The 5,223-nt window shown below is 28.2% G+C and overlaps 1 long non-coding RNA gene across 1 annotated transcript; it reads left to right on the plus strand.

Moving 5' to 3' along the window:
• The first annotated feature begins 1,544 nt into the window (after window positions 1–1,544).
• LOC111638150 lies at window positions 1,545–3,502 on the plus strand. Its single transcript, XR_002758802.1, has 3 exons — window positions 1,545–3,114; window positions 3,182–3,315; window positions 3,406–3,502. It is a non-coding gene; the product is annotated as an uncharacterized LOC111638150 (long non-coding RNA).
• Window positions 3,503–5,223: the final 1,721 nt, after the last annotated feature.

Consider the following 5,223-nt stretch of genomic DNA (forward strand, 5'->3'; position numbering starts at 1 on the left):
TAATAAACTTGCTACACCAGCAAGAAATGTTTTTTCTGTAGTCCTGCATGGATAAGCCAATTTTTGAAATACTTCTACATGATATACTACGATGGCCAAAAAATATTGGAAATGATTTATTTAAACTGCACAAATGCAGGAGGACTCTATCATCAATTTTTTCATCATTTGGTATGGCTTTCATTGATATCTAGCAGCAATCCATATGTCATAGTTTGTTTTTGTTTCCAAATAAATGCTTGTTTTTTGTGTAAAGAATTTTTGCACCAGCAATTTTTCAAAATTTTATGTGTAATTGAACAAAAAACATGCATTAAATTTTGTTTTCACAACAGAATTACTGCTAAAGAAAGTTGGAAATGTTGCAAAAGCCTTTGGTCTATCAAAAACGAGATTTTTAGTGGTACAAGATGTTCAACTTACACTTTAGTCAAGATGTTTACTAAAGTGTAATTTTTAATAAATCAGTATTTGAAAAAAGCAAAAATGTTTGAAAAATTACACCACCTTAATAACTACAAAGCAGACAAGTCACTATATTGATTTTTATTACTTGCTTTCATAATCCATTGTATTCTTCATTATATGATGACCATGCTAAATTACAGTATTGGGAGGTACAATATTGGGATGCCAACAAGTACCTCCTAATAGTGGACATCTCTAAGTACCGGACAAACCACTCAGTTCTGATAGTGTCTGCTATTCAGAGGTTACAAGTTTCCAGCCTACCTAAGACAGAAAACTTGTTTAAGCTGGAAAGTTTATAGTGTTCCTGTGTAATTCTGGCTTTATTGTATTATCTGAAACAGTTATTAAACTAATTTTATACAGATATCTAAGGTGACATTAGTAATTAAATGTATATAATGCCTTTAGTATTTGATAAGACTAGAATATAAATCAACAAAAAATGATTTTTTTTTTCTTCATAACAATAGCTTTCATGTTTTTTAAGAATTGGTCGGTGTTTGTGATACTATACTCAGAGACAGGTAATTTATTTAACTCTTTTTATTGCTACTTCAAGGTTATATAGCAAATATTTTTGAATATCTATCAAAGGACGATAAGTAACAGGGTTTTTGTGTGTTTTTACTCTAAAACTTATTTTCGGAATTCTATTGCCAAAACATTTAAAATTTTTAGTAGTGTTATTATCTATGTAATTAAGTTTTGAAAAATTGTTTATAAGTTTTATAACTTGTTTTTTTAAACTATTCACAGGGTTATCAACAAGTAATGTATAATTTCCATTCTTTAAGATATCTAATAATATATTATTATAATTATGTTTGGTCAAGACAATTGTTTGTTTTGCTTTATCAGCCTTTGTTAGTATTAGATTATTATTTTCTAAAAATTCTTTAGTCTTATTTATTCTATTTTTAAAATTTAAAATTTTATTTTTCTCTTTTTTCTTTATTTTTTATTTTAATGATGATGATTTATTATTAAATATATACAAGAATTTAAAAAAATTTAAATTTGATATATTTAATTCTCCATTTGATGATAGAAGTATTTTCTATATTGATGCTATTACTGGATTGCCAAAACAATGCATTACACATTACACACTATCATGACATTAAAAACATTAGACAAACTGAATTAACAGAAACATAGTTTGAACACTAGATTAATCTTTCACTAAGTTTTATTTTACTAATTTGTTTAATGGTCTGCAGTTAGTTTTTATAATAAACCTGTATAAATAAGTTCAGAATTGTTATCTAATTCTGAATATAGCATAATGTGGGCAGTGATTATTTTATCGTTGCTTAAAATGATAATCTACTGTTTTCTAATTTCATTTTTATGCTTTTGAATTGATTTGGTTGTAAGCAGTTTTTCTATGCAATTATATTAAGTATTTAAATGTATTATAAAATGTTGATAATTTTTCAATATTTAAAATATAATATTAACCTTAAAACAGAGGTTCTCTACTAATTTTTATCACAGAACCCTTTTCACCTTAATAAAAAATGTTGAAACCCTAATACCCCATTTGCAGTGAGCATTTCAATCTAGATTGTGACCAAGGTCAGTGACTATGCCTTGGTGCGTCCTCTCTCGACTGTTTCAATCACGACTGAAATGAAGTTCAATTGCGATCGACTTGAGAGTTTTTGAAACTAGATCCAGTCATAAGAGATCCCACAATCCCACGCGTGCCAGAAAATACAAAATGGCTGCAGAACGTGTTGGGCTATCAACAGAGAAATAAAAAAGATATTGTATTTGGAGAGACAATGACATCTGTCTATTATTAGCTATATGGCAAGAAAAAGTACTGTATTTATTTCTAACCAAAACTTCCATTTTGTTTGTTCGTGTTCATGACTTACCGCATAGTTATGTCAGTTTTATCATCATGTGTAATAGCCGGGTTCTTCTCAAGCGGACTGCCTGTGCGAACAATATGACATTTGACTGGTAACAGTTGCAATCCAGATTGTAGGTAAATTGAGATTGAAGTGAGTCGAGGATCGTGCGCAAACGTAGTATAACAATAACAAATGTCGGAACCCTGCAGATAAGTTATCAATACTAGGCTACTTTACATCAAAACCAAAACTGAAAGTAAAACTACAATTAAATATAATCAAAATTAATTATTTTGATTTGATTCAGATGAAACCGTGTTGTTGTTATTAAGCTGTTTCTTTGCAGACACACTAAGGTGACATATATCAACACTTGGCAACTTATTGACTATTTATTCAGTTGCGAATATTTATTCAGTTGCAAATATTAACCACAGGTAAAAACAAATATTGTTAAGATATGTTGTAATTGTCAATCTATTTAATTGAATTTTGTGTAAATTATAAGAATAGCCATATTTAAAAGCCCAGTAGTCAAGTTGTTATCTACGACCCTGTTTGTTCTCCAATTGATGTGCGAATTGTGATGTTTATATAAACTGTAAGTATTACAAATATTAATTAGTGGTTTGTACAATCTAATGTCATAGCTTTAAATAGGTTCTATGTGAATTGAAAGTCCAAATAATATAACTAAGATGACTCAGTGAAACTTGTTCGGAAAAAGAGTGTCAACAGTTATTGTATGAGTTTAGGTGCAATATACGAATACTGGCTACAGGTAAAGCAAATATTGTTAAAATATGTTGTAATTTTTAAATTTACTTATTTGAATTTTTTGCATAAAGTATAAGAATACCATATTCGAAAACCAGTAGCAAAAAATGATTATCGTCGACCTTGTTTGTTCTCCAAGTTGTATATGAAATATGAAATTGTCCATCCTGTACGACATATGTACAATAGTGGTTTGTGTTTTATGGTATGTTTTTAAAAAAATTTTTTAAAAAAACAGTTTATCTACTCGCGTATGTTTGTACAAATTTTCTCATGTTTTATTTTTTATGTCTAGTTGGCTGAAGAGGGGCCAATGCCCGAAACGCGTAATGTAAAAGGCGTCCCAACTGAATAAATAGTCAATAAGTTGCCAAGTGTTGATATATGTCACCTTAGTGTGTCTGCAAACAAAATTAATTAATTAAAATTGAAATCAACTTAATTGAAAATTAAAACAATGTTTTTAAAAACCATTTAAAGTTGTTTTGAAATTTTCAAATTGTAAATCAAATTTGTTTTTAAATTTGTTATTTGTGTGCACTGGTGGCAGAACATTTTGCTTTAATAAATATATATGTATACTTATGCGTATACAGATTTAACAATTGTATTGTATTTTTATTTATATGTTGGATCCTCCTTAAGGTTATGATTTTTTAAATGATTTTCTAGCTTTAGTTTATGTTTTACTGTTTTTATGGTTTTGATTACCTTGTCAAACATTATATCAGGGATGGGCAACCTTTTCCTATTTGAAAACTTTTGAACTGACACAGGCCACATATAAGAGAAAAGGGGGGAAAAAATGTTGGTAAATCACAATTATTTATTCACATATAATTATAAATTAGTATAGGTATAGTTAATTTAGCTTCTGGAACTGATGTAAATGTAATATATTGGAAATATTTGGTTAAATATTAGTCACTGCTACTTTTAAATTAGTTTCAATGTGTCTGTTAGCCAGTTTCTTGTTTTAATTTTTACTAAATTCATTGTGGAAAAACTATTCACATACATAAGTTGTAGAAAATAACATTTGAATTTTTGCTGCATACTTCCTTAATTAAACTGGGAAATTAATATATTTATTCATATTTTATGCGACACAGGCCACGGGTTGCCCTAACCTGCATTATATAATGATTTTAGTTTGTTCAGTTACCGATAAATCAGTCCCCACTGTTTATAAAACTATAAATAACTTTAGCACATGTATAATATTGGATCAAGTTCTTATATGATGATACGAAGACTCAATTTGAGACTAGAACAATTACACCTCACATCCCAAATCTGCATTGGCACATTTATACATCACTAGACTCAGTGGATTTTATTGGAACCTCAAATTTTTATTGGTGGAACCCTAGGGTTCCACAGAACACAAGTTGGGACCCCCTGATGTAAAGCATTCTTAACTGTTTCATTAATTATTATAATGTTGAAAATAGTTTGTACATAATATTTTTAAGACTACATTACAACTTAAATGTTTTTATTTTATAATAAAACTGTTTAAGATTTTTTGTTTGTCATAACACCAGAAGCTGTATTATTAAGTGAAGTTAAATAATTCCTGATTTTATATTTCCAGATTAATCAGTTATTATTTTAATAATTTTAAAATTTTAATTAATAGTTCTACTAGAAATTAACTAAAATGAGATTTTTTAGAATTTGTAAAGAAAAAGAAATGTACATGTTGTTACAATATTCAGAAATTATAATTATTCCAAGTTTAATATTTTGTTAAATTATTAGCCAACAATCCAGTATTGTTTTTATTTGATTATTTAGAATTATTTTGCAATCATATAAAAATATTTTTCATAATTATAATGAAATTTAGAAAAATTAGTAAATGCAGTACAGTAGACCCCCCTATAACGCTTAGATACGTTCCACGCTAACCGAAAATTACGTTGTAGGAATGATTAAATACATGAGCCAATCGCAGCCCGATAGGTGGGAACTTTACGGACTAAGGCTGTTCGAAAGGTTTTCTTCTATAAAATTAACCGATTCTAGACTAATTCCACTCAACATTTCCAAAACACGTATAATTTTTTGGGAATAATCTGTATAAACTATGCTATAAACAAAAAATTAT

This window comes from Centruroides sculpturatus, unplaced genomic scaffold, assembly GCF_000671375.1.
Source record: "Centruroides sculpturatus isolate CEXI.00-Female unplaced genomic scaffold, Cexi_2.0 scaffold1164, whole genome shotgun sequence".
NCBI lineage: Eukaryota > Metazoa > Arthropoda > Arachnida > Scorpiones > Buthidae > Centruroides > Centruroides sculpturatus.